The 16,167-nt window shown below is 45.5% G+C and overlaps 1 protein-coding gene across 5 annotated transcripts in view; it reads left to right on the top strand.

Annotated features, from left to right (window-relative positions):
- The first annotated feature begins 1,710 nt into the window (after positions 1-1,710).
- Positions 1,711-16,167, top strand: part of AKAP13 (A-kinase anchoring protein 13) — a 225,936-nt gene continuing 211,479 nt past the window's right edge. For all 5 annotated transcript variants that reach the window (XM_087743462.1, XM_087743461.1, XM_087743460.1 and 2 more), the window contains exon 1: positions 1,711-1,801. The gene's annotated coding sequence lies outside the window, so the exon portion shown is untranslated. The remainder of the gene's footprint in view (positions 1,802-16,167) is intronic.

The following is a 16,167-nucleotide window of genomic DNA, read 5'->3' as shown; positions in this document are numbered from 1 at the left end:
GTTAGTCATTGTTTGGTTGGAGACTTGTAGAGGACAGAGTTTCTGCAAGAAGTGGCTTTTCACTAGATGGTGCTCTTTCCTGAGCCATCTCTGTGCCTGACCCCTCTTCTTGAGTCTGGGAGCTTCCAAGTGATCTGTCTCATAAGCCACCCGTATAGGGGTGGGAGGAAGGCAAATGAAAATGTATTATTTCCAGTGTCCCTGCTCTCATCTGCCTTTCCCTGTTGGAGCCACATAAAAAAACCTTTTGCTCCTGGTTGAGGAGGGTGTATGACGCTGATACATTCCAGCCTCCAAAATGACCGTGTTGCACAAGTGTTGAAATCGGTTTTATTATTTCAGTTGATTTAAACAGAATCAACAGTGCATATTTTGGAAGACAACGCCAAGTGCACACACAGGGTTTTCAGCAGAAAATCTTCTGCACCGTACACGGTGTTGTTATTTCTGTTCTACCTAGAGAGAACATGATGTATGGGAATTACCTGCAGCCTTTGCCCAGTGCTCTGGCCAGCAGCAAAGTCTCTTTGGAAAGTATAGTAAAGTGTTTTTGGGGTCGGTTGTCATGAGGTGGGGCTGCCCAGCTCTAGTGGGGTACGAAACACACATTTAACTCAGTGTTGCTACTGTCTTTGTGGACATGATCACCCGGCCACTGCCAGGGCTAGCGGGATACATGCACGTGCAGTAGGTTGAGTCGAGTGGAAATGTTGGGCCACCACATGTACACATCTCCAGAGAGCTTCCAACAAAAATGGTAACCGAAGGCAGGTCACCACCACAACAGATCATGCATCTTCATTCCCAGGGGCCTCCTCAAACCCAGCCACACGCGGACCACAGGCCACATGAACTCGTTTGCTAATGGTGGGTTGCCATTTCTGCCGTTTTTCCAGGGCAAGGCGTGGGAATGGTAAGGGAGATGTTCCTCGATCGAACGTACATGCCTCGCGCAATGGCAGAGGAAGAGGGAAAGGCGGTGAGGAGCAGGACAAGGCCGTGGGCTGGCTTGGTGGGGCTCAAATTGAGCAGCTAGATTTTGTGATAGGTACAGATGCGCAGCGTTTGTGTGCGGCAAATCACTTTCTCGGCCAGGCAGCTTGTGCTCTCAGCTCTGCAAGAGGCTTTGCAACTGCTGGAGGTGGGAATGCTGGAAACGTAACCTCGAGCAAAACAGGCCCTCAAAGCTGAAGCTTAGTGCGTGGGAAGGAAGTATCCCCCTCAAACAAAAATAACCCCGCAGCATAAAAAGTTGCTTGTGTCCTTTCGCACCAGCAGCACAATATTATAAACAACTAGAGGGATCTCCCACACAGCTGAGCAAACCGGGAAAGGGCGAGCGGGCGGGAGAAGCGGCCGGGTGACAGGCCGGCAGGTGAGGAGCCCGCACCCGCCCAGACCGGGGCTGCCGCGCTTCTCCCAGCCGGCCCCTGCCCTCGCCGGGAGACGGGGAAAGCGCAGCTCAGTCGCATCCCCCAGCAACTTTTCGGCGGTGCCCCCCCTCCGCCATGCAGCACCCCCTCCGACACCCCCCCCCCGCCCCCCTCCCCGCCCGCTCCCCGGGGCCGCCCCGCTCGGCGGCGGCGCATGCGGGCTGGCGGCGCGGCGCGGGGGCGGGCACGGCGGCGGCGCTGCTCAGGTTGCACAGCCCGCAGCCCCCCGGCCCTCCTTCCTGCCCGCCTCCCCGGGCGGAGAGCACCCGGCCCGGCCGCCTCTTCCCCCCTCCCCGTCCCCTTCCCTCTCCCTTCCCTTCCCTCCCGGCCCCGCTGCCAGGGGCGAAGCCGCCCGCCGGGCCCCCGCGGTGAGTCTGCCCCGCCGGAGTTGGGCGAAGGGGTGGGGGAAAGTTTGGGGAGGCCCCTGGCGGGGGCGGAGGGGGGGTCTTTCCCCCCCGGGGGGGGGGGTGCGGGAGCCCCCCTCCCTTTCCCGCGTCCTCGCACGCTTCCCCCGCCCTTCCTCCTCCTCTTCCTCGGGGGTTTTTCTCCTCGCAACTTCGCGTGGAGACGCTGCGGACGGCCCCTCTCCCTCGCCTGTCTTTATTCCCTTTCATTTTTTTATTATCGTTCGTTTTGAGTTTATTTTATGTGTTTTCTCGCGCGGCTGCTCCCCGCCGCTATTGTCTGCGGGCCGGCGGTGCGCGGCGGCCCGGGGCCGGGGCCGGGCGCGGTCCCCCCGCCGCTGGCGCGGGGGCGGCGGGTGCCCGAGTGTGGGCCCGGGCGGGCACACGCACGCCCACCCCGCACACCCGCCCGGCCGGGCCCCCGGCCTCCCTCCGCCTCCTCCCTATTGAAATTATTGATATCTTGATCTGTTAAAAAAAACCCCAACAAAACCCTCCAGCTTCGCTGACGCAACTTTGTATCTGAGTTTATTGCAAAGAAAGTAATCTGGGCTTTATATCAGAGTCTCCCAAGCAACCGGCCGGTGTTGGTTTTTCTCACCTTTGGGGCTGAGTGGGCTTTTGAAGTTACTCAGAGGGTCATTGCCGTGGGGCCTGTTTTATGCATTCACGCTGTTGCTTGAAAATATAATATGTTTTGGTTTTTTTTTCTCCCTCTCAAAAGGAGACACTCTTCTTTTGAAGCAAATGCGGGAGTTTCTGGATGAGGATTGTGAAGAGGTGGTTTCTTAACCTGTAAATTGTCGGGGTTTATTAATCCACCTTCTGTGAGTGTGTTAGCGCCGCAAGTCATATAAAGGAGTTGGGATTAGTCGAGATCAATTTTGCTGACCTCTGTAATTGGTTCTGCTCCAGCGTCCTTTACGGGGCTTCACATTAGCTGGAGCTCCGAAGTGGAAAAAGTGATTTTTAAAAGTTTTTTTTTTTGAAGAGTGTGCCGTACCGATTGTGTAGTGGATGATCAGACAGGGACTCGATAAAGGGATTAGAAATGCTGTACTTCTGGAGGACAGTTGGTAGCTGTGGTGTTCCCTGTAAGCTTCGTCAGCCGTAAAACTTTAGGTACTCATGGAGATATGCGATGCAGTAGAAATATGTAAAGCATGTAGCTTCAGAGCTGAGTTTAGACAGTTGGTCTGAGGTCTGTGAATGTCTTGTGTGCTGGGAGTTTTGGCTAATGTAATCTAATCAGTTTTAAAGGGCCGAACTACATTATTTCTGTTTGTGGTGACTCTCTTCAGCTTAAAATCTGTCCCTTGCCAGGTGTGTTTTTCATGTTTTGCATGCCCTTGCCGAGCTATTGTGGAATTGCAAAGGTGAACCAAGTTCCACCTAGTACCTTAAAGGTAAGGTACTAATGATTCATTTATTGCCGTTTTAGAGGAGGTGTATTTTTATACATAGATACCTCAGCAGTGGGAGTAGATTGATGTTAACCTCATAACATCCGTGTCTGTGGATAGCTGCTGTCTATACTAGAGGAGCATTCGCTCAGAAGGTACTTGTGCTTTGGGACACTCTGGTCCAGGCTGTCACGTTCCACGGTGACAATACCTTGCTTGGACACTTGGGGTTGAGTTTGTGGTGTGTGGTGTTTTGTTTTTTTTTTTTTTTTTTACAAGCCTGATAGCAGGGTAAGGGTGTGTTAGGTAAGGTGAAGATTATCTGGGCATGTGTTGTCCCCTGGCATGAGTTCAAGCATGTACCTATCTTCCGCATTCATGGGTTGAGCCTAATACGTCTCCTGTCTGTCCTTCCAGCGCTGCCCAGTGCTGGGCAGACAGGCTAGCCGGGGGCTGTTGCTAGAAGGGCATGGATGTTGAGTTCTGCAAGGCAGACAGGTTTTGTAGGTAGCCTGAATGACGAGTCTCCTGCAGGTAGTGTGGATGCACTGCGTTGCATGACGGTGTTCCAGCCTGCATCTCCTGCCCGGCTCCGGCGGCCAAGGGATGGCCGGCATAGCCCGCGAGGTGAGAACACGGCGTGTTCGGAGTAACAGAGTCCAGCCAGGGACTGCAGCCAGAGAGAAAGGCAGGAGCTCGATGCTCCTGATTTACAGCTTCGAGGCATCAAAGGAGGAAAATGCAGTTAAGAAGTCAAAGCTTCTCATAGAAACAGAGCTCTGCCAGGTACTGTCTGATGATGGATGTTTTTAAACACAGTCTATATAGGGAAGCCTTGAGACTTGGGCTTATGCAGAACTCGCTACTAATCTCTCAGTAGGATATACTCCTGAGTAAGCTGTGTTCTGGTCTAGGGTATGCTCCTGGGCAAAGTGGAGGATTAAGTACTGTTAAAGGAATCTGGTTATTCTATCTAAAGCATGAATTAAGGCAGTGGTCAATAAATTATACTGGAGGAAAAAAAAACATCGGTAGGTTAATTGGTGGTATGCACACACTCCAGTGTTACAAAGGCAGTCGGTGCTTTCGTATAATTTTCTGCTGGCATAATAAGTTTTAATAGATAGCTACTTAACAAAAAAATCGTTAGTGGAAGTTGTCATGCCTGCTGTACCTATTTCTTTTCCACTCTGTTTTCCAGGACACCAACGTATCGGTTTTCACTGCCTGGTATTTGGTGGTGATCCATTTGCCTTTAATACAGCAACTTGGAAGCTTTTCTACTTATTACTGTAGCGGGTTATCTCTGCAATCTACTTGAGTACTATTAAATGTTATTTCTCCAGGGGTTCCCCACACTGGTGATAAATAGCCTGAAGTAAACTAAACCACATAGCTGATTAGTATGGAGGAACTATTTGGTTTTGGTTTTGCTCTGCTGGTGGAAGGCAGTGTTAGTCCAGGAGGCCGTGAAGGTACGATATGCCTTTCCCTGAGTGATCATGGCCCTGTGTTTTACCAGCCTCCTGGACAGGGAGTTGACAGTTTGTGTGGTTTCCAGCCTGAGGATAACGTAAGCAGCGTCTTATTTGCAGGCACGCAAAAGGCTGGACTCGGAAAGCTGGGGTGGGAAGCACCTTGCAGCCTGCAGCTTTTAATCACTGGGTGCTGCTCGGTGCCAAGTGCTCATGTGTTTGCTTGCTTGCATCGATCACCTGTAGGACAGATAAAGGTAATGAGCGACTTTCTGAAGCAACTGATAGCTTTGGGTGTAGACACAGTTCTGCTTGGCTGCTGTGGGGTTTACCAGAGGGGATATAATCCACTTGGGAGCCTGGTTCAGGGCTGGCATGTACCACCTGAACAGACACTTCTAGGAAGCACTGCACTTTTTCTAAATCAAAACTTGTTGTTAGGGTGTTAGATACAATGAGATTTTTATGAATAGCTTAGTCATGCTTTGCTTTTTTTTTTTTCCCCTTCTAAAACAGCTGTCAACAATCTCGCTGTGGGGAGGGAATCGGCCACTCCTTGCACTTACTGAATAGTCAAGAACTTCAGTCATGGCGTTGCAGCCTGGCATTGCACTTCTTCGTTACTTTTGGAAACAAAGCTGTGGATGTGGCAGAATGTCTTCTTTTTATTTATTTATTTATTTAAACCTGCCTTTCTCCCTTGCAAATGACCTTTATGCAGATCTAGAAGGCAAAGCACATCACTGGGAGTTAGCTGGTTAGTTACTTTGGTTAGTGATAAGAAAATATGATGGCAGTGCTCCAGGGAAAGCAGCTATGCCGGGAACTTGTTGCTGCAGTCAAGCTATACAGATCTTTTTGAAAAAGATATATCTCTATGTATTTATGGCCCTTTGTGACAGAAACAGGGTGACTCCTCGGCTGACGTCTACATGACAAATACGCTGCAACGCCACAAATCCTAGAAACAGTTTAATGCCCTTGCAGAGACTGCTGGTGGAAGCATGCAATAGGTAAAACTTTTTCAGTGTCATCCTAAACTCGAACTGTAATTTTGTGATTTCTTTTGTGCATTGGTGTAGGCGTAAGCAGCCTCTTCCAGTTCCCCAGCTGGGCCATGCTGCTATTTGTGGGTCTGTTCAGCGAACCAGACTGGGAAATGGATTCCAGTTAATTTTTTTTTTCTCTGTACAATTCATACCTTGGATCAGTTCAGCAAAAAAGTTCATTCTTTACCTGGATCAGTTCCCTGACTCAGGTCCCTTCGTGGTCTCATGAGCAGCTGCCCTGGCAGAGGCTCTGATGCTTCCATCAGGAGAAATGCTCCTGGAGCTACACCCTTGGAAGTGCTTTTCAGATTGCAAAGAAAGCATTTGACTGTGGTGCCCGTCCCTGTTTTATAGCATGTGAAGACGACAAGTGAGATAGATGTGTTTCTAAGATAAGCCAGTGAGTTAGAAGTCAAAGAGTTTCCTTTTTAAGTTCCCTAAGACTGCAATTATTTCTGTCTAGAGTGAAGGTATATCTTCTCGCAAAAATAAGCCTTGCCATTTTTATCATCTTTTTTTTTTTTAATTTTCTTTATATCCATTTTAGGTACGCTTCTAAGTTGTTGAGGAACAGGGGAAGAAAGTGTAATCACAAATATTTTTGAGTGGTCAACAGTCCTTAAAAAGTATGCAGTGTGATATCTTGCAAAAAGTAAGCTTTAATTCTGTTGTAGCTGTAACGGATCGCATGTTGTGACATGGTCAGGCAGTCTAACAAGACTATTTTATATGTATTTAAAAAAAAAAAGTAAAAATCAGATGCTGAAGAGTTCATTGGGTGATTTTTCTTATGGGTGAGAAAAAGCTAAATTCCTTGCTGCGGTAGTGATGTAGTTCTCACAGTTCAAACGCTGAACTGTAACAAAGGCGCATTGGGAACTTCTCAAATATTGCGCATGGGACTGGAGTAAGCCTAAGGAAAAAATACCCCTCAAACACCTGTCAGCACCTCCTACAGCACTTTGTGTTGAGGGCTTGAAATAGAGTATATTCCAAGCAGGTTTTGTGTGTGAGGTTGGGTTTAGGTGCCTCTGGGCAGCCTCCTGTGGGGTTTCTCACCGCTGTGAGGGCTGCTGGTGGTGTGGACCTTGTGGGCTTCCACGGTTCATAGAGGATCTTGATTTTGGCCTTGGCTGCAGTATCCAGAATGGTGCTTTTTCACGGTTTAACCTGTAATTCTGTAGCTGGGGTTCATTTGACCAAGTTAATCCTCCTTGGCCACTTGTATTTTCCTTTGAATTTCTTTCCCCTTTTTAAGGACCAGGAATTCACCTTTTTGTGTCTTCAAAATGATCTAATCTCTTCATTCAAAAAAAATTTTCCTGTGATTCCATAACTTGTTCGTAATAAATTATTTTCCTATTTAGATGCTCTTGTCTTTTTGAAACCGGTGATAATTTTTTAATCAGTAGATGTGGCAACTGAACTGTCACAGTTTTCTTGCATGTTTGATTCTTGCATGAGGTCGCCTTTTGATTTCCTTGGAAATCGTGGGATGGCAACTGAGTGCTCGTATCCATGAGTTGGATCCTGCGTAGATGCTCTTCTGAGACACTATTTAAAATGTCTGAGCGCGGGTAGTTGCAACTGATCCATTGCATCTTAGTTTCAAGCACTTGTGAAATTTTCTAGTCAGCTGTGCAAAATGTTTAGCATTTGCCAGAGTAACTTCCAACTGCTTCTAGTCTCTGGCGTATTTTTTTTACTTTGTTCAGGTGGCTAGTCTACCTTTCACAAAAGTCATTACCTTTTAGTCTTTTTACTGAACCGTTTTTAACTTAACGTTACATTTGCAAAATACAGGGTGAGAAATTTCCCCAAATTGTTGTTTAATGTGAGATGTTATTTACAGTGTGACGGCACTGCTGAGATTAGCCTGATCCAGTGTAAAAGGAAGGATTTAAGGATTTTCTTCCATAGCAGCTACTTCAGGCTTTATTACTGAGTGGGAGGGAAAATAAGTGATGAATTACTTTATTTAAATAAGAGGCTGAATTTTGGTGAGACGTATTCTCCATGAGCACGATTTAAGGTGGTCATCTTAAAGCAGAAGGGTGTATGTCATTTGATGATGTTCAAAACTTTTTGTTGAGAGAAACTACCCGATGTGTCATGTTTGAATCCCCTGTGCTTTTTATCACCCATGACTAATGCAGTTTGGAGCAGTAAGTTATGTTAAAACCTGTGACGTACTTTGTAGCTTCATCTAAATTCTATCTGAGGTTACTGGCAAAGTTAACTTGGGAAAGTAAATCTCTTTCCCAACGTGTCTCTGCCCCCAGTGGTGTAACTGCTCTGTAAGTCTGAATGCTGCAGTTAATAAAACCATTACAAACAAGGATTTTGGCATGGAGCAGCTGTTCTAAACCGGACTGTCTTCAGGCTCAAACTACTGACTCACCCTGGCTTTTTCCGTGGATTAACACACCTGGCATGTGTCACGCATGGATGCTGGCCGACTCGTCATGTTCTTGCAGGTATCCCTGTTTTCAGCATAGGGAAGACCGAAGGGAGTGTGTGAGTCTGCGCGGAGACCTCCTCCAGGAGATAAAAACCTCCTAATGGAATTTGATGCCAAGGATAGGTTTTGTCCGAAGACCCCTTTCGCCGTGTCCCTGATGCTGGGCTGCGGGAGGGATGCTGCTCTGTTCCTGCTGTGTTTCGGGGGAGCGCAGAACTGCTGCTCGTGTCAAGTCCCTCCCTTTGGTGCAACCATATGAAAAGCTGTGCTGAGTCAGGCTGTGGTCTGTCCAGCCTCGTTTCCCGCCCTGCAGTCTTGGTGGTGGGTCCCTGGGGAGGTGCAAGAGCAAGGCAAGCGGTCCACACCAGTGTCCGTGGGCACGGTGGGGTTCAATACCAGGATGTGTGGCACATTTGGCTTCCCAGCACGTGCGGCTCTCAACACCCGGCTGAGTCTTGGAAGCTGCTGTCAATAGGAAGAGAGGGGAAAATAGGGGATGCTGAGGCGTGAGATTGCTGAAGTGAATGAGAGTCTTGCTCGCTTTATATGCTAGTTTCCCTCCCGAGTTTCCTCTGGGATGCTGAAGCCTTCGGTCCTATAATAGTGGTGGGACAATGAATGCTCGGATGGAGGAAGCAGGTGTTAAAGGAAGGGGGGAAGTGATTTATTTTTTGGGGGGAAGGGGAGACAGGATGGCCAGATTTGACCCTCATACAAAGCAATTTCTTTTGGCACATGAGCTTGTGCACAGCACACTTCCTAATTGCTGAACCCACAAGTAAGGTGGCAGCAAAGCTGGGACTTGCCCCTTTTTTTTGAGTTAATATCACTTAGTGAGTCAGCTGAGGAGTGAGGCTTACGTGATGTACCTCTGATGCTACGTGACGAATTTTGTCGTTCTTTTGTTCCCTCCTGCCATAAATCTTTCACTGCAGCAACAAGGCTGCAGTAGCGATGGCACTGGACATCTTAAAGTCTGCGCTTCGTACTTGGGGAGTGCTGGTTTTTAATTGTTTTAAAAACAAATTGGAGATGAATGAGTTTACATGTGACCTAGATTAAAGCAGTTTCCGTAGCCTGATCTGAAGGTCTTTGAGTTGGTGCAGAGGATGATTCTGGAGATAAAAGTAAAACACGCCGGTTCCTGTGCTATGTAGTAGATGTGTTTGCATCTGTAGCTGAGAGACTTCTCATCCAGGGAGTAATGACAGCACTTAGTTTCAGTGGGGTTTCCAGCCTCTGCAGGAGCTTCTCTTGAACATGGGAGTCAGTTTTTCCATCGCTGAGTGGTTTGCAGCTGCTCCACCCATTTTATGATGAGTGATCATCGTCTGAGGGCACAGTGGAACACAAGAAGTGGTGAGCAAACCTTTCGTTTCATTAAATGTAAATGTTTATAGTTTCTCTTCTCCTAGCAGCTGCAAAGGAGGTAGGTTGTCTCAGCTGAGTAGAGAAATAAAGACTAAACCCCTTTTATGTGTACTATCGTAAAAGGAAGTTTTGTGTAATGCACATTCATTTTACAAGGTCCAGGTGACTCTTTACACTTTTGTGTGATGCAAGGCGAAACATTGCTGCAAATGTTTCTGTTAACTGCAGGTTTTTCTACATCAAGTAGTGTGGTTGCCAACAGGAAAATAAATATACGTCGTCCTCGGGTCCATCGTGGAAGGATGCTGCTGCACGTCTGCGTTGATGCGCTGGTGGCTCCGTGGAGTCCCTCTGACTTGGGCGTGAGAGTGTGAATCCGCTTGTGTAATGTGGGCTTGGGAGTCTCCAAAATCTGGAGCTACTTTCCCGCCCTGGCCAGGGCTACTAATTCATTTTTGACTGAGTCTTTTGGTAATGGAGCCTGAAGAAGGGTGCATGTAGCATGGAGGCTGAGATTTGAGCACTTAACTAGGTTAAAAGTGCTTTTAACCAGGTTAAAAGCATGTTCTTGAGTGGGTGTCTTCCTTGTCTCTTCCGTAAGATGCTGGAGGGGAGTGCGGTGATGGGGGCTGATTTCTTGGCAGCCATTTCACAGTTAAAAGAGGGCCTCGGTCCCAATTTTCATGAGCCATGTATTAAGCTAGAAAAAGAACTAGCTCATTGCCTGAAGAGCTTACAAGCTGAAACTGTGGATAATAAATATGCTTGCATGGATGTTAAGAGGATTAATTGTTTGTGAAGTGCATTTGAAGTGGGAGAATTAAAGAAGTGCTTAAGTGGTAACCAGCTGTATGTCACGTACATCTTGTTAATTTGTTTCTCCCTCCTTCCAGTCAGATTACAAGCAGCATTTGTCGATCTGTATGAAATTCATGTGTCAGTCCCGTATTTTCCTGTATTTTGGGAATTTTACAATTTACTTACGGGCAGTACTTTTAAGGTGGTAAAATGTTGTCTCTTCAGATGTCATATCTGAAGAAGAGGTACCCCCCTAAATGTGATGTGCATCCTTCTGCAGCTGAAATTGGGTCTATTTAAATGGTGGGGCTTAGTGCTTAGACCTCCCTGGTTTTTCCTTTATCAGATTAGCTAGGATTTTGGCAGGACTTTGCTGCTTTTTCTTAGCCAATCGACTTGCATGTGAGTGTTCAGTAACTTTGTTGCTTTATAATCTCAAAGTTCAGAAGTCATTGGGGCTGTTGGAGACTAATAAGAGATCCTATCCCAGCAACAACTTACAGCGGCTGTATAAAAGGAAAACACTTCAGTAGGCGGAGAGCAAGTTTTGAAATGAAAATTCAAAAACTACTTGAGGAGGGTGGAGGACTTGTGGCAAAGAAAGTGCTTGAAAATGTATACATCTTCCTGAAACTACAAAACATGAGTGGGCTTTTTTTAGCCTTTCTTTGCTGGATTGCTTGTGTGACCCATCCCCTCTGCTATGGCAGTTAATGCTGTGAGATGGCAGATAAATGGCAATCACACAGTTATTGTACAGTTGCTTTATACAAAAAGATTGAGCATTTGGAATGCCTAAAAATGATAAAAGTTATCAAGGGAGTGTAAACTTATAAACTTTTTTAATGCTCTGCTTAGAAGAGTCTTCGTTTTTTCCCCTCTTCAGGAACTAAGTTGTAAAATCTTTGCCAATTTTTACTGAAAACCTACTCTCATCAGTGCTTCTGATATTAATTAAAAAAGAATAATAACGTTTGCATAAATACCTGTGTGTATTTATGCCTTGGGCTTGTGATATTTCAGTGCCAAGAGAAACTTAGGCTGTTTTGGAGGAAGCATGCTTTAAGTCTCGTTAAATTCTGTCTTTGGGAGTGCTACATCATTTGGTGTTTGCACTGAAGGAAATAAATTGTTTTCTTTGTAGGGATTTTTTTCACTCTTAGATAATGCTGGATCTGAGCCACTGGATAACTTGAGGATGAAGAAGGAGCCTTGGTTTAGCGTTTGGAAGTTGGAATGAGGAGCGGGGACCTGCTGCAGCATGGTTGTGTTAATGTGGCTGTGATGCTCAGCAGAGCAGCGTTTTGAACTCCTGCACGAGATGTAAAACTCTGTCTAGTTGGGACTGTGTTGCTTCTGGCCAGTTGGCAAAAAAAAAAAAAAAAAAATCCCCATGATGGAGAGGAGAGAGAGCTGTTGGGATGCTGCTAGACGAGAGCCTAGCAGCAACAGGGAATTTGGGAATACGCCCGAGCTGGGGAATGCATGACGAGCTCTGGATGTGTGCCTTCCAGCCAGGGAGAGTTGTGGGGTGGCGATGGCATGGACCACCCTGCATGTTGGGAACTAACTGTCACCTCTGCTTCTTGCTCAGCCTCAGCGTTAGCAAGCTGTTCCTCATTCAAGAGCAGACTTTCGGATGTGTCCTGGGCAGTAAGCAGCGTACTGTGAAGATACAGGGGTAACCCTGCTTGCTAACTTCTCCTCAAAGTTAGCAAACTTTAATTCACTGTTTGGTGCAGGATGCTGAACCCCAGCGCCGTGATGTGCCAGGTCCTGGGTGTTGTTGCCTTGGCCGGTGTCCTTGCCTGCTAAGGAGCACAGGCAGGATCAGAACAGACATGGATTTTTGTTTGCCTCTTTAAATTATCTGTGTCAACTCCCCAATGTCTGTTATTCAGAAAATAAATATTGTCTGATACCTCCAACCCAGAAAAGCGGTTATATATCCAGCAGCCAGGAAATCGAATAAGTCCTGATCTATTCTTAATTTCTTGTGTTTCCTGTGGTTTTATTGTTTGCGTTACCAGCCCTAATATTTACATACTTTTGAATGAGCTTTTCTTTTTTTGGAAGATACTGCTTTGTTCGCATGCCTTGCAGAACAGGTTCTTCCATTTTTTTTTTTTTTTCTAATAACCAAACAACTTATTTTCTCAAAGGAGTAGGAGAAAAAAGAAAAGGGAAGATTACAAGAAACACCAAAGGGAGATATCTAAGAATAGAATTGCTTTTTGCTGATGATATGCTAAGACTCATTCTAAACTTGCGTCTACCCTTCCAAATGTCCTTGGGCTCTTTGAGAGCTTTGTAAAACTTCTTGTATATCAAATTACGTGCTTGTGGGTGCTTTATCTGAATAGCAGATGCATTTACAGTTGGCATTTTAAATGCAAAGGTGCTTCTATGAAAATGCTTGTAAGAATAAAGTTGTACTTCCCACTAAAACCCCGAAGAGTTAGCAGGGCAGGTCAGTGGACTCTGCAGTGTTAATGTTTAAAAGTAGCGCTGGTGAACATTGTCCAGCTATGCGTCTCTGGAAACTCTGATGTAGTCTCTTTCTGTGAAGGAAGGAAGATTTCACGGTTATGTTCCCTGTCTGTCTTCTTAGTGTGGGGGAGTGATGGAGCTGATGTTCTTCTGGAGGTCTGTCCCTTGGTATATCAGCTGGCCTTCTTTTCCATGGATGTTTAGTTTCACCTAATAATCTTCTAGGAACTAATTTGAAATTACCATTTTATTTTATTTTTTTTTTAAATAATGTGATCTCCAAAGAAGTTGTGATCAGCCTTTATTTGCAGGTATTACTGTTCTTTGTTGATTTTCCAACTACTCTTCAAATATATATTTCTTTTAAGAAGTAAGGCAGAACTTTAGAACTTTTTTTTTCTAAATCTCTTCTCCTTGCCATGAAATAAAACCTATTTGCACGTTGGTGAATAGTGGCTAGGAAGCCTGTCTGATTCTGCAACAGGATCCATAAATAGCATTAGTGTCTGGTTTACTTTGGGAAGGAAGGTGTCCCGTTGTGGCGGTGGCGGAGCCCTGCACTCGCTCACAGTAAAGTTTCCCTGTCTGGGCAATGTTCACCAGCACGACTTTAAAAGAAACACAATACAGAGTGTGTAGCTTAAATATTTGAAGCTACGGAAGTACAGAACCCCTTTAAAAGCTCAAGCAAGTACTGACTTTAATAGAAATGGGTTATGTTGACCTTTTTTTTCCTCTATACCTCTGCTGTGGGCTCAGAAAGGACTTTGTGGATCGTAAAGCTGGTGTGAAAAAATGCTTTCCCCATCACCCTTCCTATCTCTTGCTGCAGGGAGCACCTCAGGACAGGCGGAGCACGTCGTCACATGTGGTCTGTGTGTAACGCTCCAGTGTGTTCGGGTGGATGGGACAGTGCTTGGAGTAGCTGTTCTAGTTGCCAGACTGGATCTGGCAGCTAATTCTCAAACCTGTTGGGTCTCAGGATTGAGGCTTGGATGAATGCCTCTGAAATGCACCTTCCCAGCCGTTTGTAAAGATATTTTTTGAGCCGAGAGCGCCAGGTTTGGTCTTGGGAGCATTTGGTTTGTGGCACAGTTGCTAAAGGAGAAACTGTTCTTTGTGCTAGATTAAAAATCAGTTTATTCTGGAAAATGGAAGGAGAAGGTTCAGGTGGTTCAGGGACTGCCCAGTTAACCATCCCTGATGCCCCAGAAGCAAGCATATACGCATTCCTCTTGCAAAATGGCAATGGCAGGTAATTAGCTCAAGGATGTCCAGCTGGACATGGACAAGGCTCAGGCTGGGGATGCTGGTGTCCCATTTGGATGACAGGGGGTAAAATGAAACAAGGCAAAGTTTCAGAATTGGAATAAAAAAAGCTTTTCGTTTTTGCCGCCTTAACGAAGGTGGTGTTGAAATGCTCCCCTGCTGCACTGTATTTTCCTTTTTTAAACTGCTTGTGGCATGGTTATTACTGGATGTTGTGAAATGTAAATAACGCCAAGGTAGTGAACTCGGCATTCCTGGCTCCTTGGCAGTGTTTGTGAATGGAAACATCTGTCCGAGTCCTCTCCAGTTCGCTTCCCTCGCGCAGCTGCCCGCTTTAAGCACGGCTCAGTGCGGGGCCATGCGTGCTGCTGAGTCCTGGAAACCCTCTCCTTAACTTTTGCATGTGTACGCCACACAAAATGGAGGAAAATCTAGAGGCTAAAATGTGTAATTAATTTTTTTTCCCCCTTCGTGAGGATTTTACTGCAAGTCGTTAAAATATCTGGTGTTCTTGCGCCAGCCTGCGGCTGCAAGACCCGATGCAGGATAGACCTGATCTTGTGCTGTTGGAAGAGTCCGGCTCTTCTCCTGGTCTGTGCATCTCACTTGGATTTTACTCTCAAATCACAACCCCTCGCTTGGCAAATGCATAACTATTCCCTGTCTTTCCTATTCGGATTATACAAATAGGCTCTGGCAGGGTGTAAGCTTCACTTGAAAGGACGTGTTGGTTTGCAGGCTTGGAGATGGGTGATAAGAGTTGAACTGCTTTTAGGAGTGGGAGCAAAGGGAATGACACAGAACTGCAGTAGCAAGTGCAGAAAGAAGGGTAGGAAACCACCCCAGTAATTCACTCGGTGTTTTTTCTTGAGCTTGAGATCTCAGTAGCTTTTTACTAAGTGGGCATTTTTAAAAAAAACCAAAAAAACAAAACGCCAAAACAAAACAACAACAAAAAACACACACACACCCCCCCAAACCCCAAAAAACCAACCCAAACCAAAACCCAAACAAAAATCAAAAACAAAACCCCAAAACCTAAGAAACCATGCAAATAATGCAGGAAATACGTAATGAACATTACACGATTGGGAGAGACGGTAACCTGGGCTTCAGAGCTTTAGGTCAGCTACAGGATGTAAATACTGCTTGTGCTGACATGGGTGAGAGCTGTGTACCGGCAGCACTCACAATTTTGACTCTAAAGCAGACTTTGTAAACTTTAAACAATGCTTTAAAATCTTTTTCATTTAAACTAGAGAAATTGTTATGAATTTTGTCATGTTAGTGGAACTCAAACTTGAGATGTCTTTACAAGGTGTTTTCTTCTTACTTTTCTGCTTGCAATTTTAATCATAAATTGGGAAAAATGGAGGGGAGAGGGAACGGGATGATTTTGTTCCTTTTTAAAGGTATAAATATCAACTGTTTTCCTCTCTTCTCTCACCCCTTGTGTGTGTGTGGTGAAAAAGAAATGTCAGTTTTTAAACAGATCAGAAATCTTTCTAGTACATAGCATTGGTTTAAAGCGAGACTGCATGGCAAGGTTTTGATGGGTTAGGGATATACGAGGTGAATTAATACAGCTGGATGGGATGCATTTACAAAAATGCTTTGGCATGTTTTTAAAGCTTTCAGTGATTTTTCTTCTGCTGTCAATGCATGAAAAAATATTTCTGCAAGGGAAACCTTAGCTGTGCTAGCCAGGGAATAATTCTGCATGCAATATATCCAGTTCTGAAAAAAAGTGGGTTATTCTTAACATAAATTACATACTCAGAATTAACTAAGATTAAAATTACAGTGAAGACAGGCTAATAAGGGTTTTACTCTGCTTAGGAATTTGACTTAAAGCCTGCATTGGAGCCTGAAGTTGAATTTGAGCTGCCAATTGAGCTGAAGTGTAAAATGCCTCCCTGTCTCGATTGGAGTAAGCTAATGCAGAGTTTTAACTGAATTAATCTTTTTTCTCCTTTTCATTGGACAGATTTATAAAGAATTATTCTGATGATTT

This window comes from Nipponia nippon, unplaced genomic scaffold (assembly GCF_047370975.1).
Source record: "Nipponia nippon isolate SJK-2023a ecotype South Korea unplaced genomic scaffold, ASM4737097v1 scaffold_9, whole genome shotgun sequence".
Classification (NCBI taxonomy): Eukaryota; Metazoa; Chordata; class Aves; order Pelecaniformes; family Threskiornithidae; genus Nipponia; species Nipponia nippon.
The sequence above is the reverse complement of the archived record's forward strand: the minus strand, read 5'-3'. Positions and strand labels throughout refer to the sequence as shown.